Below are 22,124 nucleotides of genomic sequence, written 5' to 3' on the forward strand. Positions count from 1 at the left end.
TTTCTGGGCCAGCAGGGAAACTGCTCTGACTCCACGTGGAAAGTATGTGGCCAAGGATGAGGAGAATAAATTGATGTTTCCATCTCGTGTATGCCTCTAAAGCAGAAACACAGGGACTAAGCTAAAACCTGGGAAAGAAATCAGAGTTGGGTGTGGGAGAGCACACCTGTAATCCGAACATTCAAGACACCAAGGACAGAAGATGGCAAAGGGGCCAGGCGGTGGTGGCACATGCCTTTAATCCCAGCACTCGGGAGGCAGAGGCAGGCGGATCTCTGTGAGTTCAAAGCCAGCCTGATCTCCAAAGCGAGTTCCAGGAAAGACGCAAAACTACACAGAGAAACCCTGTCTCGAAAAAAAAAAAAAATTTAGCCAGGTGGTGGTGGTACACGCCTTTAATCCCAACGTTTAGGAGGCAGAGGCAGGCAGGTTTCTGTGAGTTCAAGGCCCTCCTGGGCTACAGAGTGAGTTCCAGGAAAGATGCAAAGCTACACAGAGAAATCCTGTCTTTCGGAAAAAGAAGAAGAAGAAGAAGAAAGGAGAAGGAGGAGGAGGAGGAGGAGGAGGAGGAGGAGGAGGAGGAGGAGAAGGAGAAGGAGAAGGAGAAGGAGAAGAAGAAGAAGAAGGAGATGGCGGCAAGGACTTCAAGGCCAGCTGGACCTTCAGAGTGAGTTCCAAGTACAGCCTGTCTCAAAAACCAAAACACGGGGTCCAGAGAGATGGCCTGAGGATTAAGAGCATGCACTGCTCTTGCAGAAGATCCAGGTCCAGTTCCTAGAGCACAACTTCACATAACTCCAGCAACCAGTGATCTCAGGCCCTTCTTTCTAGTGCAGACTCACATGGACGCACATAATTCATTTCTTAAAATCTTTAAGAAAACCAGAGAAAGAACCAGGGATAGGACGAATGACTAAGCCCTGAACTGAGTATAAAGCTCTCGTAGCAACATCTGGCACAAATCAGGACCGCTCTGTTATCTGTTACTATCTATTGAATGCTGATTCTACATGGCTTTGGTTTATTTGTTGGTTTGTTGCCTGACCTGGAATTCACTATGTAGACCAGTCTGGCCTTGAACTCACTGAGCTCTGCCTCTTCCTCCATCAGTCCTGGCAAAGGTGTTGAACTCATGATCCCCACCACCACCACCTTTTTAGGATAACCTGCCAGCATGTACCACTATTACCAGCTGTTTGGGTTTTGATTTATGTTGTTTTTTGATTCAGGATCTCACTATGTAGCCCTAGCTAGCCTGGAACTCGTGTAGACCAGGCTTGCTTAGAACCTGCCCAGGCCTCCTTATGCTGGGATTAAAGGCATGTGTGATCACAACCAGCCTATTTGTTTGTTTCTTGTTTTTGTTTTTGTTAAGACAAGGTTTCTCTGTGTCACCCTGGCTGTCCAGGAACTCTCTCTGTAGACCAGGCTGGCCTTGAACTCACCAAGATTTGCCTGCCTCTGCTCCTGAGTGCTGGGATTAAAGGCATGGGCCACCATCACTCAACCAGATTTTGGATTTTGTTTTTGAGACAAGGTTTCTTTCTTTTTTTTTTTTTTTCTCGAGACAGGGTTTCTCTGTGTAGCTTTGTCCTGGATCTCACTCTGTAGCCCAGGTTGGCCTTGAACTCACAGAGATCTGCCTACCTCTGCCTCCCGAGTGCTGGGATTAAAGGCGTACGCCACCACCGCCCGGCCGAGACAAGGTTTCTTATAGCCCATGGTGAGCTCTAACTTGCTACAGGGCCAAGATGAGCCAGGACACCCGACCCTCCATTCTCTACCTCCCTGACTACTGGGATCACAGATGTGCACCATGCCTAGCTATGCCACACATTTTTTTTTTTTATAACTTTTTCATAAGTTTTCACAAACCTATTGTAAATTCTCATTATCCCCAGAAGAAAAATGTTCAGAGATCTTAAATAATCTGCCCAAGGTCAGAATGAGAGGCAGCAAGCTTCAAATCCATCCTGAATTTTTCTAAAGGCCCCGTTTACCCATTAGGCCATCAACTCAACTCCATTCCTAACAATGTGTCCTTTCAAAACATTGTATAAGCTGAGCATGGTGAGTATCTTAGCATTTGGGAGGCAGAGGCAGGAGGATCTCTATGAGTTAAAGGCCAGCTTGGTCTACGTAGTGAGTTCCAGGACAGCTAGGGCAATGTGGAGAAACTTTGTCCCGCCCCTAAAGAAAATAAAACACAAAGAAAAACGTTATATAAATAGAATTGTACATGTAATCATTTGAAATTGTCTTTTTTCACCCAGCTTAACTCTCTGTAGATCGATCCATCCACATCATTGTAGATCAATAATCCATTCTTTTCATTGGTGAGATTCCCCAGTTGGGCTGTTTAGCTACTGTTCATTGAAGGACTTAATTCCAGTTTTTGGCTATTATAATAAGTGACATTGCAAAAAAGAAAAGAAAAAGAAAATCAATCACTACAAGCATTTATGCAATGCTTTCCTATGAATGTGAATAATAATGATATATATGAAGTAATATATAATAAATGAATTAATAAACGCATCTCATTTTGCAATCTCACTTTTGCATTTTGCATCTCACTTTCCAATTAGCGTTTCTCAGATTACCAGTGCAGCTAAACATTTCTTTTTAAATTGTAGAGTCTTCAGTTTCTTCTTCCAGAAGAACCTGTTTTGCACATGTTTACTATTGATCTGGTCTCTTTCTTGTTAATTTGTAAGTCTTGTTAGAATTTTGTTCATTCTTTCTTTTTAGTTGGTTAGTTTTGCTGTATATGTCTGTCTGTGTGTGCATGATGTGGCTATTATGATGGCTATGCCTGTACCATGACATGTGTGGAGGTTCAGAGGACAACCTTGGAAGTTAGTCCTTGCTTTTCTGCCATGTGTTCCCAGACAGGGTCTCTTGTTCCTCTCTGCTTCACAGACCAGGTTAACTTGCCTCTGTCCCCTTGTAGGGCACCCTGGAATTACAGGTGCTTACGTTACTGCTGTGTTTTGTTTTCTTTCCTGGGTCAGGTGATCTGAACTGCTTAGCAAATGCTCTACCCACTGGGCCATCTTTCTAACGTCTCTAAATGTTCTTTTGTTTGTAGTGCTGGGACCTTAAATGTGCTACAAAGTACTCTGACTGAGGTCCATGCCTAGCCCAAGAGATTTTTTTAGTTGTTGTTTGTTTTCTTTTAGACAAGGCCACTCTTTGTAGCCCTGGTTGGCCTGAAACTAGCTGTGTAAACCAGGCTAGCCTGGAACTCACAGAAATCCTCCTGCATCTTCCTCCCAATGCTGGTATTAAAAGGGTGCGCCAATTCTGGGCAGTGGTGGCGTACGCCTTTAATCCCAGCACTAGGAAGGCAGAGGCAGCTGGATCTCTGTGAATTTGAGGCCAGCCTGGTCTACAGAGTGAGTTCCAGGAAAGGCTCCAAAGCTAAACAAAGAAACCCTATCTCAAAAAATAAATAAATAAATAAATAAAATAAAAAATAAATAAATAAAAATGGCATGCACCATTTACACTGGGCTCCAAGAGTTTTTTTCTTTTGTTTTGTTTTGTTTGTTTGTTTGTTTTCTGAATCTCCAGTCCTTTGTCAGGGTACTGGCATCTTAGTAAAGCAGGGTTTCTATAGACTCGCAGTGTGAGGGTATGGTCCATTGAATCAAGGAAGTCATGAGAGCATGAGCCTGCTGTTACGTCAAATCTACAGTCCTCTGGGGCAGACAGAAACAGATGCTGGTGCTCAGCTCACTGTCTCCTTGTGATTCAGTCCAGAACCCTTGCCCATGAGATGGTGCCTCCCATAATTCAGGGTAGGTCTTCTACCTCAGTGAAACGTCTCCAGAAACACCTCACAAATACCCCTGGAGCAGAATCTCGAGGCAATTCTAAACCTAGTCTAGTTGCAACAAAGATCAGCTATCACATGAGATTACGTATGTTTCCATCTTAATGAATACTAATTTCCAAAGTGTTATAAAGTGTAGGAATTGCTCCAGAATTGCTGAAGTGTGTGTGCAACTGATAAAGTAAGTGAGGGGGGTCGTTCACTTGGAGCTTGTGGACATCACTATAGCCTACACACTTGACAGCCATCATTTATTCTGCACACTTTGTGTTTGCAGGATATTTTATTTTGGTCAGAGAAGAGTCAAACTATTTTATTCAGAGGCGTAAGGGTGGGAAGAGACTGAAGAGGTCCACACACTCCTCAGCAGGGCAGGTCTTTCTGGCTTCCCATCACACTGCAGTATACCTTAGTTGGTGATATCAAAGCTTCTACCTGCTTGAGGGCAGATGTCAAAAGCCCATAGATTTGTTTTAGTAAATCTTTTCCCTAGTATTTTCAAGCATTTAAATGCATTTATTTCACTGCAAACCCAGCCCATACTCTCTAGCATTTTGATGAGCCCTGGCAAGCTGCTGACATCATGGTCTTCCTTCCCTGGTGTTCCCATTTCCCCAGCTCTGCAGCTAGAATTTAGAATCCTGACTCATCCTTCAGCCAGCCACAGAGAATGCTGATTATTCCAGCACAGTCAGTGCTCACAAAGTGACTTTGAAAAAGAGAAGGCGCTTTGGAGGAGCCAAAGCCAGTGTGCTTTTAGGTAGCAGGCAGCCTCTTTTCAGTCCTCTGCTCAGCGGCCACCGCTTCCTCCTTGGCAGAAACAGAAGCCCTGATTCTGCAGTCCTGGCCATAAAGCTGTGGACTGTCCAAACTGGCACAACCAATTCTGTCTTCTTGAGTGCCATAACAGTGCCGCGACCACCTGCCCCACCCACCTTGGTCTGCACTTATGGAGCCAGCCTGGCTATGGCAAGGGGCTCAGGATAAGAATCCGCATAGCCCAGCAGTTCACACTTCAGCCAGAGCTCTCTCAGCTGTAGCTGGAGACGTTGTGTACACCTATGATTTTAGCACTCAGGAGGCTCAGGCCATAGGATTACAAGTTCGAGGCCAGTTGAGACTACATGAAATCTTGTTTCCAAGATTTTTTAAAAAGACATTCATGTATCAAGTGCCTTAACTTTTTTCTTCCCCACCCCCTTTGGTTTTTCAAGACAGGGTTTCTTTGTGCAGCCCTGGCTGTTTCTGGAACTCTGCTGTGTAGCCCAGGCTGGCCTCGAACTCACAAAGATCCATTACCATCCTAGTCCCTGTTACAGTAACTGGAACACAGGCCTCCATGAATTCTTCTCTTTTTATCTTTAAAATGTTCTATGAATAATTCTTGAGGGAATGTTTTGTTTTCCCTCTCAACTTTGACCCCAGGTTGCACAACTTGTTCATTGCCGATCCTAAGAGCCGGCATTTACTAAACTGCACTGGAGAGTTGCTAAGACAAAGCATTTCCCTCAGGTTTTTCCTGTTTCCGAAATTGCCTTCCCGCCTTGATTTGCTAGTAGCAGCAGTTGGCATGGGCCTTCTGCAGACTTTGCCATGACACAGTCGAGTCCAGAATCTTCAGAAAAGATGGTAGCATGGTTGCTTTTTAATGGGAACTGCCATGCATGGAGAGGGCGTGTAACCGCAGAACGGCCAGCCATGATGCATGTAACTAGAATCCCGGCACTTGGAAGAACGAGACCAGCAGATCCAAGGTTGGAGGTTAGCCTGAGCTACAGAATGAGCTGGAGGCCCCCAGGTCTATCTAGCTCGCTTCCACCTTTTGATAAAGCTGCTGTAGACATATGGGTACTAATTGTTGTATGGACACAAGCTGTCATCTCATTTGGGTAAATATCAAGGAGCACTTGCTGGTTCTGATGGTAAAAATATATTCAATCTAAAAAAAAATGACAAATGAGCCAGGTGTGGTGGTATATTCCTGTAAACCGAGCACTTGGGACACATGGGAAGTAGAGGCAAGAAGAGGAGTTCAAGTTCATTCTGGGATACATAGTCAGAGTCTGTCTAATTAAACTCCCTCCCTCTCTCTCTCTCTCTGGGACGATTTCTTCATCTGCTTCCTTTAGAGAATGGAAGCCCGTACCACATCTTCAGCCTAGCAGACAAGTGCAGGGCATGGAATAGGTGTGGGTAGTTTCACTTGCCATTCCCTAGTGGCACGGGACATGGAGCAGGTTGTTAGTTGTACATCTGCCACAGCTCCTTCGGTTACCAGTCGGTTTGAGTCTTCTCCCTTTTCTACCTCCCAAACACTGAGATAATAGACCATGCTGGCATTGTTTACTCTGTTTGTTTTTTTGAGACAGGGTCTTACTGTGTAGCCCTGGCTGTTCTGGAACTCACTATGCAGACCAGTAGCTTTGAACTTATAGAGCTCCTCCTGGCTCTGCCTCCTGTGTGCTGAGATTAAAAATGCACACCACCACACCCGGCTTCTCTTACTCTTATTTTTTTAATCTTTTTTATTTATTCATTTTTATTGGATGTGCATTGGTGTTTTGTCTATCAGATCCCTTGGAACTGGAGTTACAGACAGTTATGAGCTGCTATATGGGTGCTGGGAATTGAACCTGGGTCCTCTGAAAGAGAAGCCAGTGCTCTTAACCCCTGAGCCACCTTTCCAGCCCCACTTGATTTTTCTTTCTTTCTTTTTTCTTCCTCTTTCTTTCTTTCTTTCTTTCTTTCTTTCTTTCTTTCTTTCTTTCTTTCTTTCTTTCTTTCTTTCTTTCTTTCTCTCTCTCTCTCTTTCTTTCTTTCTTTCTTTCTTCTTTTTTCCAAGACAAGGTTTCTCTGTGTAGTTTTGGTGCCTGTCCCGGATCTCGATCTGTAGACCAGACTCACAGAGATTCGACTGCCTCTGCCTCCCAAGTAGTGTGATTAGAGGTGTGTGCCACCACACCCGGCTCTGCTGGATTCCTCTTGGTGTATTTGCCTCCAGTTTGGATCCACTGACTCTCAAGAAAGACCTGATTCAGGTGATTCAAAGGAAAGACACAATCATCCACATTTTATGTCATCTTGAAGTACTCCAGACACGCTACCTGGTGATGTGTCCCCTTTAATAGGTCCCACAAAGAGAGTGATATACTAGAACTAACTCCAGCACCATCACACTTGGGTTTGACAATGGTCTTCATAGTAATATTTATACAACAGAAATTAGTAAATGCATTGCAGCTTTTTTTTTCTCTTCTTGAGAGCTGTTTTATTAACACACTACTGCCTTCAATACAATCCCAAATCAGAGGAAGGTGTAGCAGGAATCTTAGAGAGAGTCTTATTAACAAAATTAAACCTGGGGCCAGGTATTGGGGTGAATGCTGGAAGATCAGAGAAGCAGAATAAGACACAGCTTCTTCACCTCGCCAATTCCTCAGGTTATCCTGTTTCCTCAGACTGGAAGCCTCTGAGTCCTCATCCAGAATGAATCTCATCTGAACTGCTGCTAAAAGCCGAAAAGCTTAACCAGCCAAAAGCTTCTAGTTTCTGGTCCTCATGCCTTATATACCTTTCTGCTTTCTGCCATCACTCTCTGGGATTAAAGGTGTGAGTCACCATGCCTGGCTGTTTCCAATGTGGCCTTGAACTCACAGAGGGATTTCTGCCTCTGGAATGCTAGGATTAAAGGCGTGTGCTACCACTGCATATCCTCTATGTTTAATATTGTGGCTGTTCTCTTCTCTGACCCCAGATAAGTTTATTAGCGTGCACAATATTTCAGGGAACACAATACCACCACAGGAAGGATCTTGTTAAAGAAATAGTGATTGGTTGGTTGATTGGTGGGAGAAGGGGGCAGATATGGGAAAGCTTGCTCCTCAGTTCTCTCTCCTACTGTGCAGGTTCTGAGTCCTCCAACTTAGCAGCCAGGCACCTTTATCCACTGAGGCATCTCCCAAATGACAGAGACCCAGCACAAAAGGGCACATTTGCATTGTAGACTTTCCATAGAGTCAGAGAGTAAATATTTGCATAGAGCTGAGAATTTGGAGGGTTTTTGTTTATCAGGATATTTAAAATAAAAAACTCCACAAAAGAAGAGAACTCTTAGCAGAGCGTGATGGCGCACACCCTTAGACCTGGAGCTTCCCCTAGCAAACCTAGTTCTTATGGAAACAATTATTAGAAAAGCAGGCTAGCTTCCACTAATGCTCTGTTTGGACATAAAGGAAACATTTCTATTGAAATCTTTTATAAAGTCCCCAAGAAGCAATACATCAACACCAACTTTTAATGTCTAACATGCTATAATTTTGATCCAATCTTTTTCTGGACCATTTTTGCTAGTAAATCTCAAACCATATATAACTTTAAGAAAAATTCTTACCCAGCCTGGGCTACACTATGACTCCCAAGCCAGCCTGAGATAGATAGCAAACAATATAAAGACTTTACAGACAGGGAGTGTTTGACTTGAATTTGGAAGACAGGAACCACAAGCAGGTGAGGGCTGACCTGAAGGTTGGGACTGGAGGCCCTTCCGCCCTCCTGGCCTTCCTGTGTCCAGCTAGATCCTCCTTCTTTCCATGAGTTCTGGGGTTTCACATAGCCTTCTCTTAAGTCCCCTTACTTTAAATACACAGTTCATTTGTTTTTTCTTTGGGGTTTTGTTTTGATGTTTGTTTGTTTGTTTACTTGCTTGTTTTGAGAAAGGGCTACCGTGTAGCCCTGGCTGATCTAGAACTCCCTGTATAGACCAGGCTGGCCTCCAACTCACAGAGATCTACCTGCCTCTATGTCCTCAGTGCTGGAACTGAGACAGCACGCCTGGCTTTTCTTTCCTTTCCTTTTTATTTTTCTTTTGTTGGGCTGGGGGTCAAACCTAAGACTCTTCACACGCTGGTGAGCACTCTACCACTGAACCACATCCCTCACCCTTTTTACTTTTTGTTTGGTAACAGGTTCTTACTAAGTTACCCAGATTCATCTGGAACTCTGTAGCCCAGGCAGGACTGGATGATCCCGACTCAGCCTCCGAAAGAGCTGGCACTATAGGCCTGTGCCACCAGACCTGGCCATGCCCAGTAATTTCCTTGCTTACGGTGCAGAAACACAACCGAACAGTTTAAAGGTACAGAAAGCAGGGTTTTGGGGCAGACGGCATAGTCGGGAACAGGACTTTATTGGGGAGTCTTTAGCCTCTGTGAGGCTCAGGGGGTTGCTGTTGTGCTTCTTTGCAGAGGTAGGAATACACTGTGCCTTTGAATGCCAGGCGCGCAGGGCGCTGAGGTGGAGGATCCCAGGCCTTGAGCTTAAGGCTAGCTTGTGCAACATAGCGGAACCCTCTCAAAACCAAAGAAAACCCGGCAACACGGAGGTCCTCTTCACTAGACTGTAAGGCTCAAAGGAAGTGAGCTAAGATTCCTAAAAGCACCCAGGTAGGACAGCATTTAGTGATTACTGAATAAACATCAGTGTTCCATGTCCCCTGTTGCTGGTTGTTTTTGCTCTTTTGGGGGGCCCACCACCCAGTTCCCAAATAAATCCCACATATGCCCAGCCTTAGCTTGGATTGTTACTAGCCAGTTTTTATTAAATTAAATTATCCCAACTACCTTTTGCCTCTGGGCTTTTACCTTTCTCTTACTTCTGTATATCTTACTTTCACTCTTACTCTGTGGATGGCTGTGCGGCTGGGTGGCTGGCCCCTGGAGTCCTTCTCTCCCTGTTCTCTTGCTCTTTCTTCTTTTCCTCCCAGATTTCTCCTTCTATTTATTCTTTCTGCCTGCCAGCCCTGCCTATCCTTTCTCCTGCCTTGTATTGGCTGTTCAGCTCTTTATTAGACCATCAGGTGTTTTAGACAGGCACAGTAACACAGCTTCACAGAGTTAAACAAATGCAACATAAACAAAAGTAACACACCTTAAAATAATATTCTACAACAGTTTAGTTTATTGTCCTTTGTTTTGTTTTAGACGGTCTTACTATGTAGCTCAGGCAGGCCTGGAATCCATAATCCTCCTGCCTCAGTGTTACCAGTACTAGGGTTAACATAGTATTAAGAACCCACTGGTGTCAAGCATGCTCTGGGCTCTGTAGAAGCAGTGGGGAGGGAGATTCTTGCTTGCAAGAGGCATGTGTATGGGAAGCTTTGCAAAGCACAGGGGAGAATTGAAGTGCTCAAAAGTCCAAGTTCCTTCCTCCCAGCCATGGAAACCCAAATCTCTGCCTTCACAGAATGAGGGTGACAGTATCACAGGGCTCAGAGAACAGGACAGGCTCAGATGACTAACTCACAAATGAGTTTGATGTTCGAGCAGATGCTAAGACATCCAGAGAATGGCCGAGGCCTTCACAGTGCACTCATAGTCTGGGGACTCAACACTCCAGCTCCTTCGGCTTCTCTTTTAGCCATGCTTCAAAGCAGTTTCTGCATCATTCTACCTCCAAGCCATTCCATTTGTTACTCTGCACTCAGGCCCTTACTCTTGGCCTCTCCCTAGACCTAGACCGAACGTTGGGTTTAAACACCCATCTGTGGCCAGATGGCTCAGTGAGTGAGGATGCTTGCTGCCAAGGCTGGTGACCAGAGTCATCCCCAGGGCCCACATGGTGTAGGAGAGAACCAGCTCTCAAGGGTTGTCCACTGACTGACTGGTGGCCGTGGTACAAGTGTCCACCTTAATAATAAATAAATGTAAACATTTTAAAACAAATCCATCGCTCCTTCAGTCATAACTTGGAAGATGTTGGTGGGAGAGGCTCAGTCTGGCCAGTTCCATCTGTGTCATGTGCTGGGCTGTAAAACTCAGCAGATGTAGGCTGGAGATATAGTTCAGTTGGAAGCCCTGAGTTCAGTCCCCGGCATTGCATAAATTGGGAATGGTGGCACACACCTATAAACCAGCACCCCCGCCTGCCTCACCCTCTCAAATACTGTAATTACAGGTGTAAGCTACCATGCCTGGCTTGGGGTGGGTCCTTTATCCAAATAGTGTACTGTGGTAGAATACATGATATAGAATTTTCCTTTTAGTGCACCGCTCAGCAGAACTAAACAGTTGCCAATGCTACACACCCAGCACCCATCTCCAGAGCTTTCCCATCTTTTCAGACTGAAACTCCGTTCCCATTAAATACTGCCTCCCTCCCCAGCCTCTGGCTTCCACTATGTTCCTCTCTATAGATGAGTCTAGGGATCTCATGTAGGTGGGACCCTGAGTACTTGTCTTCTATGACTAGCTTATTTCACTTGACGTAGTGCCCTTTGGTTCATCCATTTTATACTACCTGTCGGCATCCCTCCTTTTGAATGTCTTTTTTTATGTTTTATAAAATCTTTATTGACAAATAGTTCACACAGTATACAATTTGCCTGTTTGCACAATTTGATAGACTTTAGTCCAGCATCCTCATAGGCCCATGATACCAGCACCACTTTCTATTTTAGAACATCGCTGTCTTCAGTTTCATATACACATATAATGTATAGTTTATTACATTTCACCCTATTTTTTAAATGAACATAATATTTGCAGTTGTAACCATTTTTAAGTTCACAATTCAATGGCATGAATTACATTCAAGATATTAATTACACTCATGATATTCATTAATTACACTCATGATATTAATTACATTTGTGGTGTTCATTGATTACATTGGGGTATTGTCTTTTTAGAAAACAAGATTTCCCTATGCACCCTTGGTTGGTCTAGAACTCAGTTATACAGACTAGCCTTCACATGAACTCACAGGGATATTCTCTCTCTCTTTGGGATTAAAGGTGGGTGCTACTACATCTGACCCTTTTATGGTCTTTATCTGGGTTTTTATCCCCTCTTATTATTTTGCTTCAAATTAAAACAATACAAGTCAGCCTAATATTTCCAGATGAAGCAGCCAAGTCAATCTAAGGCTCTGGGCAGCCCCAGAGAAGCATCTGGCACCGCCTGGGCACACTGGTCTCTGGCCACAGTCCACCATGCTGCCTTTGCAAGGATGGACATTTGGACAAAGACCTCAAAGCTTGTAGAGATGGTGGAGAGTCTTAGAGAATCACTTGGTTTTCTTTGCCAAAGGGGAATTTAAAAAATTATGCCGAGTCAGAAGACATTGAATCCTTTTAGATGTTTTACTTCATCCCTGGCTCTCAGACTATAATAAGCCTGAGTTCTAGAGCTGTGCTTCTGAGAAATAAATGTGAATAAGTTAGCAAAGTCCCCATGCAAACTACCTCAGGCTTTCAGAGCAAGAGAAACTAATTCAATATAAATTACCAATTTTATTGTATTGTATTAACCTTTTCAAAAAAGATTGGTGCTTATCTTGTGGGGGGGGATTATATGTGAGACACAGTGTGGATGTGGAGATTAGAAGATAACTGTTGTCATTTGTATGTTTGGCCTGGAGAGACTGCTGTGGTAAAGAGCATGGACTCTTCCAGAGGACCTGAGTTGAGATCCCTGCTCTCACGTTGGGCATCTCACAGCTACCTCTAAATCTAGCTTCATTGGATCCAACACCCTCTTCTCGCCTCCAGGGCACCTAGACTCACATGCACAAACCCACACAGAGACATACACACATATATGTAATTTTAAAATATAAAACAAATCTTTTAAAAAGTGTATATTAATAGGTGCCTGGAAATTTATAGGTTTTATGAAAATGCCAATATATAAAGTATTGTTTTATTCTTGTACTTTATTTGAATATTCTAATATTTTAATGAGTTTTCTGAACACAGTATTTTTAGTACCTCTTCCTCCTGTAAGCAAACTGATATAAAAGCAATAACTGCTGGCATCTCTGAGAAACAATAGAAAATGCTGCTTTTCTACAAGATGTCACCGGACACATGGAAACCATTTTGGCAGTGGACAAATTTAAAAGATTATCCCCAATTAAAAAAAAAAATCACATAAACTTAAAGTTGTCTTGAAGATATTCTCAGATCTTCCAATGAGTCGGGCACTCTGAAAACAGGCAGAAGGATTGTGAGTCTAAGGCCAGTCCTTGATAGAGAGCAAGACTTGGTCTCAATAAATTCATAAATAATGGACATGTTGACTCAGGCCTGTAATCAGGAATTCAAGGTCATCCTAGGCTACAGAGTGAATTTGAGGCCAGCCTGGTACATAAGGCCATGTCTCAATAAATTCAAATAAAATGAAATGAAAACAGTGGCTGAGCACATAGTGAAGTTGGTAATGTCATGATCCAGCATTCATGAAGCCATAGTGGAATTGGTAATGTCATGATCCAGCATTCATGAAGCCCTGGAGCTCAGTCCTCAGCACTAAATAAACCAGGCATGGTATCATATGCCTATAATTTTGATCCCAAACTTCAGGAGACAGAGGCAGGAGGATCAGAAATTCAAGGTCGTCTTAAACTACACAGTAAGTTTAAGCAAATGTGCAGGATAAAAATGAGAGAATTTACTTACATACACTCCCTATAGCAGGGCGAGGTAATAAATGCTTGTAATCCCAGTATCCTAGAAAGTGAGTTCAGGATCAGTTTGGGCTAAGTAGTGAGTCTCGGGTCAGCCTGGGGGTATATAGCAAGACACTATAAAAATAAATTTAGCTGGGCGGTGGTGGCACATGCCTTTAATCCCAGCACTCGGGAGGCAGAGGCAGGCAGACCTCTTCCAGTTCGAGGTCAGCCTGGTCTACAAAGCGAGTTCCAGGAGAGCCAGGACTGTTATCTAGAGAAACCTGGTCTCAGAAAACAACAACAACAAAAGAATAAATAAATAAATTAAAAAATAAAACTTAGAATAGGCCAATTTACAGAAGCAAAGTAGGCTAGAGGTTACTAGGAGGTAGAGGAAGGAGACTGGGAGCTCATTCTTTAGAATGTTGGAGAAGGTGATCACTGCATTGCATTAAAGTAATTAGTGTTATTCAACTGAGCATGTAAAAATGGTTTAAGTAAGAAATAGAAAAGAGGAGGCGGAGCTGGAATGGTCACAACGTGCCATAATACTTGACCACTGTGACAAAAGAGAAAACAGACCCACCCTTTTCTAGCCCGACAGCTCCACAGAGCTAAAATGCACAGCCTCGAGACTGACCAGTCCGGGTGCTGGCTCCCTCCACCCTTCCAGACTCCTCACTCAGGAGCTGCCTCCTCAGATCCTTCCTGTCCAGCGGCTGGGCTGGGCTGGGCTGGGCTGGGCTGGGCCTGAGCCCAGGCTCCTGGCCCAGTTCCACAAGCCTCTCTGGTTTCCTAATGAGTCATTCCCTTCTCTGAGGAGCCCAGCACTCTCTGCCACACACCACCCTACCCTGCCCTGTCATCCCTCAGCTCTGAGTCATCTGGGCTCACCCAGGACTTTCTGCTCAGTAATCATGTGGACCAAGAGAAAGAAAAAGGACCACAGCAAAGCAAGGACGGCCCCCCAAAACATGTGCCGTGCTCATGGGAAAGGCTGCCAGGGGCTAGCCTGAGCCCTGCCATCTGTTAACAGCGGGAACTCTTGCTGCCCCTCTCTGGATGTGTTTACTCTTCTGTAAGATATGTGCCCACGCTGAGATCTACAAGGGGGTTTTCCATTCTGAGCTGTTAATTATGGGTCACTGATTTTGTTGGTTTGGTTTGGTTTGGTAGGGTTTGAACCAAGTGCTAAGCAATGCTCGGCCACTGAGTCACATTCCAGCCAGGGGTCCACAGTTTTGGACAAAGGGGCCCCAACGGGCCAGACTAGAAGTCAAAATGGAGGTGGTGGCCACGGCACACGTCTTTAATTTCAGCACTCGGGAGGCAGAGACAGATAGACAGACCTGTGTGAGTTCACAGGCCAGCCTGGTCTACAGAGTGAGTTCTCAGACAGGCTTCAAAGCTACAGAGAGAAACCCTATCTCAGAAAATTAATTAATTAGTTAATTAATTTTGAGCCACCCACACTAAAGTTCCACAGTCACCAAGTGAAACGCATATGTTTATCTGACTTTCCAAGAAATTTGGATCAGAGAGATAGCAGCTGGATTTCCAGACTGACAGTTTCAATCAGTGTGCCTTCATGCTCACACAGGAGTAAGCCAAGACAGCCTGGTGACTCATCAGTTCCCTCTCTATTGCTGTCTCTGCCTTACAAGGAACGGAGCTGAAATGACCAGTTCATTTCCTGGTTTGTTTTCCTCTGCTGTCTCCAGGCTCTTGCGTTTGCAAAACCAACTTCTTTTACTTGGACACTGGGTTTTAGGGAATGAAGTCTTGCTTGGTTTTGTTTACTTTTTGATTTGTCTTAAGGCAGAGTTTCATCTAGCCCAGTCTGGCTCCTAACAGTGTGGCCAAGGATGACTGTGAGTCCCTGATCCTCCAGTCTCCATCTCTCAGGTCCTGGGTTAAGAGGCATGCACCACCATGGCCTGCTTTCATTGGCTTTGGTGGTGGGGTTACTAGAGCAAACCAAGGGCCTTGTGCATGCTAGAAGTGCTTCATGACTGAGCTTTAGTATCCACATCCTCATTTTACTTTTTGTGGCTGGGTTTCATTAAACTACCTAAACTGGCCTTGAACTCTAGGCCAGTATAGGCTACATAACATCTACTTTCAAAAGAAAAACGGGGGGGGGGGGCAGTGCACATGTGAATTGTTGATAGTGGGGAAACTTGAGAAAAAAATATTTCCCCAGTTCTGGATAGAGGTCTTTATCAACATAAACACACAGGCCCTGGTCCCAGGCCCTGTGAGGGCAAACATGTCCTCTCAGTATAATACATAGGCTGCACACTTGCATATTCCTAACCCAGTGTGGTCAGAGTGTACAAGTCATGCCTATAACCAACATGCTAGGGTTACTAGATTGCAGGTCCCCTAGACAAATTGGTCCCAGGAAGTTCTCCCTGCTCCAGAAGTACACTGTCCCCTACAACTCTCCAAATCCTTGAAGGTTGATGAAGTCTCTAAGGGTTCTGGGTCTTCTCTGATGGTTTCAGTCTGCCGTGAGCCAACTGCTAGGAGACTGTGGGAGGAACATCTTGATACAATACCCACCTAGAAATTACAGCACTCTTTATGAGGTGATTGGTTTTTGAGATAGGGTCTCAGTATGTAGTCCAGACTCTCTTTTTCCCTTTTAATTTTTCAAGACAGGATTTCTCTGTGTAGCTCTGGCTGTCCTAGAACTTGCTCTGTAGACCAGGCTGGCCTTGAACTCAGAGTAGCCCAGGCTGGCCTTGAACTGACCGAGGTCCACCTATCTCTGTCTCCAGAGTGCTGGGATTAAAGGTCTATACCACCCCGGCCATTTCAAGTAGTCCAGACTCTGCATACTTTTGCCTTACCCTCTGGGTGCTGGGGTCACAAGTGTGAACCACTGTCTATTATTTACACATGAAAGATAGAAGAGCAGAGAACCCATAAGATTGTGCTCTTTAGGCTGTTCCTATGCATCACTTCAGTGGATGGAATTGGGGAGATAGAATTGCCTTTCAAGTAAACTGTGATTATATTGCTCATGAAATGCTTATTTGTGAATTGCTTTTGTAATTCTTTCAAATTTTAAGGAAATTTCAAGATAAATTGACAAAGATGATAAAGGTATTTTGTTTGTCTGTTTTATTTTGTTTTGTTTTTCAAGACAGGGTTTTACTCCATAGACCAGGCTGGCCTTGAACTCACAGAGATCTGTCTGCCTTTGCCTCCTAAGTGCTGGGATCAAAGGTGTGCATCACCACCACTGCATGGTAAAGGTTTCTTCTTGTTTATTTTTTAGCTAGGATGTTACCATGTAACCCTGGCTAGCCTGGAAGTCACTATGTAGACCAGGCTAGCCCCAACTTGTAGAGCTCTACATGCCTCTGTCTCCCATGTCCTGGAACCAAAGGCATGCACCACCATATCTAGCATAAAAGGACACTTTTATCATTTAAAATGGCAGAATAAAAGTATTCACCAAGGTTGTGTGATGCCACACCCTCATAGTCACAGCTCTTGTGAGGCAGAGACAGGCAGATGCCTGGAGCTTGCTGGCTGGCCAGCCTAGCTTAATCAATTCCAAGCCAGTGAAAGACCTTCAAAAAATAAGGTGGATAACTCCTAAGGAACAATGTCCAAAGCTGATTTCTGGCTTCCACATACATACACACACACACACACACACACACACACACACACACACACACACATGAATATGCATAACCACCCACATACACAAGAAAAAGTTAAATATAAATTTCTGCTTTAGTTACAAAAGTAAGGCCGGGCGGTGGTGGCGCATGCCTTTAATCCCAGCATTTGAGAGGCAGAGGCAGGCGGATCTCTACCTCGTCTACAGAGTGAGATCCAGGACAGGCTCCAAAGCTACACAGAGAAAACCTGTCTTGAAAAAAAAAAAAAAAAAAAAAGTCAAAAGTAAATATGCACGTGGACAGGACTGGTAACTAGATTCTTCTCATGGCCCTGGGATAGGTGGCCTCAAGCTTGTGCCTGTATTAGTGCACCTTTGTCAAAATGCATCCTCTGTGGGTGTGGACTCACAGGGATTATCAATCGTGCTTTTCAAATTATAAAAATTCCCTTTTCTGTTTCGCCCTTCATTTTTGCTGTGCTAGGGATGGACCCAGGGTCTCCCAGATGCTAAGCACAAAACCCTCCCTCTTTAAACACAAGCTGACAGGCCATCCCTAAAACACATTCAGACAAGCTGCTGACCTTTGGAAAGCGAATCAAAGACTATATTGAGAAAGGACTGTAACCAGGCTTGGCTGCCATGGGAGTTATTTAGAGCACAACCCCTTGCTCAGTTCCATCGCAGGGTAGGGGCCAGAGGGGTCATTGGGACATGCTGACAGCTGCTGTGTTCTGGGTGCAGGGAGGATGTGCACTAAGCTGGGTCTTGGGAAGGAAGCCATGGAACTTCCTCACAGGCTCGGCCAGGAAAGCACATGCTGTTCAAATAGATCACTGTTCCCCGGGCTGAAAAGTAAAGTCAGTGCTAAATGGTTCACATCGCCTGGCTCCACTCTCCAGGAGCAACAAGAAACAAAATGATAAAATTTCAAATTGTGGTGTCGTTTAAGTGTTTACTATTTTATTTTTGAGATGGTTTCTCTGTGTAGCACTGGCTGGTCTGGAACTCACAACTCACTATGTATATGTATATGTATATGAATATGTATATGTGTGTATGTGTGTATGTGTGTGTATGTGTATGTGTATGTGTGTGTGTGTGTGTGTATGTATGTATGTATGTATGTATGTATGTATGTATGTATGTATCATGCTGGTCTTAAACTTGCAGCAATCCTCTTGCCTCTGTCTACTGAGTGCTGGGGCTACATGTGCTATGTGCATGCAATGCAAACCCTGGATAAGTATTTCATTATCACTGTATCACATAACCGTTGGTTTATAATAGTGTTCATAAAAAACAACAGTGTGTGTGTATGTGTGTGTGTGTGTGTGTGTGTGTGTGTGTGTGTATGGGCACAAATGAGTGTAAGAGCTCAGAGGTCGACGTTGGGTGTCTGCCATGGTCACTCCACCTTTTTTTCCAAAGGGGATTTTATTTACCTAGTTATTAATATGTGAGTGTTTTTTGTTTCTCAAGACAGGGTTTCTCTGTGTAGCTTTGGAGCCTGTCCTGGATCTCGCTCTGTAGACCAGGCTGGCCTTGAACTCACAGAGATCCACTTGCCTCTGCCTCCCAGGTTGGATTAAAGGCATGTGCCACCACACCCAGCTAATGTGTGTTTTGCCTACATGTATGTACATATAGCATTTCATGCAGTACTCCAGGAGACCAGAAAAGAGAGCGTTAGAACCTCCCAGAGCTGGATTATAGGCAGTTGTGAGCTGCCACGAGGGTGCTAAGAACCAAACCCAGATTCCGTGCAAGAGCAGCAAGTGCTTTTAACTGCTGAATCATCTCTCTAGCCCCACTCTCCACCTCCCCTCCACACCCCCCCCTCCCCCCGAGACAGGCTTTCTCTTTGTACCCCTGGCTGTCCTGGACCTCACTCTGTGGACCAGATTGGCCTTGAACTCAGCGATCTGCCTGCTTCTGCCTCCCCAGTGCTGGGTTACAGGTGAGACAGAGTCTCCATTGTCCTGGAGCTCACTGAGTCAATGGCCTGTCTGGCCACAGAGCTCTAGAGATCTGCCTCCCTCTGTCTCCCCAGCCTTGGGATCACAGATGCTCAACACCTGTGCCTGGAGATCAGCACTCAGGTCCTCATGCTAGTGTGGAAAACACCTACTGACTGAGCCATCCTCCCACCCCAAAAGACAACCCATTTCATATGCACACACACACACAGCTTTTTGAATATATAATTAAAAGATGAGATCATTTATTTATTTATTTAGAGACAGACTTTCACCTGGTGGCCCAGGCTGGCCTTGTACTGACAGAAATCCTCTGCCTCACCCTGCCAAGAGCTAGGATTACAGACATGAGCCACCACGTATGACAAGCTTGTTTTTAAATAGTATATTAGTTATAGTTTCAAACAATACATCCTCTCTTGGCGGGGTGCTCAGTATTGAAGGAGAGCATGCCAGGCACACGCTCTACCTCTCACCCACCCTCCCAGGACTAGGATTTTTGTCTTTAACCTCTAGCCACCTCTCTAGTTAAAGCACATCAGATTTTAAAGCAACAGCACCAAGTGGTAGTTTAAAACATTATAATAAATACAGAAAAAAAGTGCTTTATGAACTCTATATATTTGCTATGTGCAGTATATGCCAGGTGTTGGTTTGAAAAAAACACAAGTTCAAGGTAATAAGAGAAGCATCTTCTCTTAGTTCTTTGACTCGTGAACACCCTTGTATGGAGATCTTGATCTTGGAGAACACACAGTCTGGCCAGCTGCCCACGGCAGGCCCTGCAGCTGGAGCGGTGAAGAGCCAATGGAGGCTGTGACTCATAATGAAAGGCCTTGGTGGAAGTTGCAGTTTTTGGGTTTTTTGTTTGTTTTTCAGGACAGGTTTTCTCTGTATAACTTTGTGCCTTTCCTGGATCTCGCTCTGTAGCCCAGGCTGGCCTTGAACTCAAAAAGATCCACCTGCCTCTGCCTCCCAAGTGCTGGGATTAAAGGCGAGTGCCGCCACCCCACGGCCTGGAAGTTGTAGTTTTACATTTCCTTTGGACCCTGAGCTATTTCTTTCATGCAATAGTGGAAACAGTGGTAAAACCTTCACAGGGCTGTAGAGGTTAGCCAAGTTAGCGCACAGGAAAGCCTTTAGCCTGGAGCTCACCATGTATGTCGCTCAAACATTTGCTTCTTGGACTGTCTCTCCCTGACTGGACTCAGTGGTGATACTGGATGATGTCTGTGGAAACACGTGCTGGTTATAATTGACAATGGATGACAGGCACTGTCTCTGTGATTCTTCTTAACCTTTTTCTCCTTTAAGCAAGCATAGAGCTTCTCAGAAGAGGCTAGAACAAGCTTAGAGACAAGGAGCTAAGAGACAGAGGTCCTGATACTCAATACATGGAGGCTGCATCCAAAGGTCAAACAGGCCACTGTTCCCTCAGACTTTGCACTCTCCTTCCTTCCTCACACTGCAGCCCTTATGACTCATGTTCTGCTCCTAAGAGTCAAGCCGAGTCTTTGTCAAAGTGGCCTTTTGCCCCCTTTTCCTTTGGACTCTCTTCTTAGACGTCTGTCCCGGGATCTCTGTGTGACTGGCTTGCTCTCACCAGTTTGATCCCAGTGAAGTTGTCTACTCCTGTTCCAGCAAGCTGCCGGGGCCTTCTGCTTTACTCAAAGGGGAACGGCATGAGTCAGTAAGAACACTTCTAGTGTAGCAGTGTGAGCCCTTCAGTGCTGAAATCTTACGAGCTGAACCGACAGCTTCAAGCCTGGAGACCTGGAGACGTTAATGCTTCAGCTGCTCTGGGTTTCACGTGCTGGAAGACCAGCATTCTCTGCAGCACGTGGAACCCTCTGCTGTAAGCCGCAGCTGTCAGCCATGGTCAGCGCCAGGTACAGCTACAACTCTAATACCTCAGGTGTAGGACCAGTGCCTCTGCCCTGCTTCGGTCTTAGCATTGGCCATCTCCACACGTCCACCGTCCTTGGTCCCTGATCAACTCCGCTGTTTTTGCTTTCTACCGCTTCCCGCCACTTCCTTGAGCTTTTCGGGTATCCTCTTATTCCACCTCTGCTCATGCTGCTCCATCATGTTACCAGCTTAGCCCACTACACAAATGACTTACGGTAAAACATTCGAATAAGAAAGAAAACTATTATGGCCGGGCGTGGTGGCGCACGCCTTTAATCCCAGCACTCGGGAGGCAGAGGCAGGCGGATCTTTGTGAGTTCGAGGCCAGCCTGGGCTACCAAGTGAGCTCCAGGAAAGGCGCAAAGCTACACAGAGAAACCCTGTCTCGAAAAAACCAAAAAAAAAAAAAAAAAAAAAAAAAAAGAAAGAAAACTATTGCCGGGCGGTGGTGGCGCACGCCTTTAATCCCAGCACTCGGGAGGCAGAGCCAGGCGGATCTCTGTGAGTTCGAGGCCAGCCTGGGCTACCAAGTGAGCTCCAGGAAAGGCGCAAAGCTACGAAGAGAAACCCTGTCTCGAAAAAACAAAACAAAACAAAAAACAAAACAAAAAAAAGAAAGAAAACTATTGTCTTAGTTAGGGTTTCTATTGCTGTGAAAAGACACCATGACCACAGCAACTCTTACAAAGGAAGACATGTAACTGGGGCTCCCTTACAGTTCAGAGGTTCAGTCCATTATCATCATGGTGGGGAGCCTGGCAGCATGCGGGCAGACATGGTACTGGAGAGGTAGCTGCTACGTGTTGCTTTGCAGGCAACAGGAAGTAGACGGAGGCACTGGGCATGGCTTGAGCATATATGAGACCTCAAAGTCCACGCCCCTGGTGAAATACTTCCTCTAAAAAGGTCATACCTACTCCAACAAAGCTACACCTCCTAATAGTGCCACTCCTTACAAGCTTATAGGAGCCAATTACATTCAAACTACCACAACTATTATTCAGTAATTCAAGAAAAGCCTTTGGCTGGGCATAATGTTACAATACTAGAGAGGCAAGGCAGGAAGGTGTCTCCAGGCTGACTCCAAAAGTGAGTTAACAAAATTTAAAAAATGGAAGACACACATACATAAAGAAGAAAATAGAAAATAAAAGTAGGTTGGACAGGGCTCAGTGGATAACTCTTCCAGAGGACTCACTCAGAGTGGCTACTCTTCCAGAGGCCTGGGTTTGATTCCCAGTACCCACATAGCAGTTCACAACCATCTAACTCCAGTTCCATGGGATCTGATGCCCTCTCCTGGTCACTGTAG

This window comes from Peromyscus maniculatus, chromosome 3 (assembly GCF_049852395.1).
Source record: "Peromyscus maniculatus bairdii isolate BWxNUB_F1_BW_parent chromosome 3, HU_Pman_BW_mat_3.1, whole genome shotgun sequence".
NCBI classification, from domain to species: Eukaryota; Metazoa; Chordata; class Mammalia; order Rodentia; family Cricetidae; genus Peromyscus; species Peromyscus maniculatus.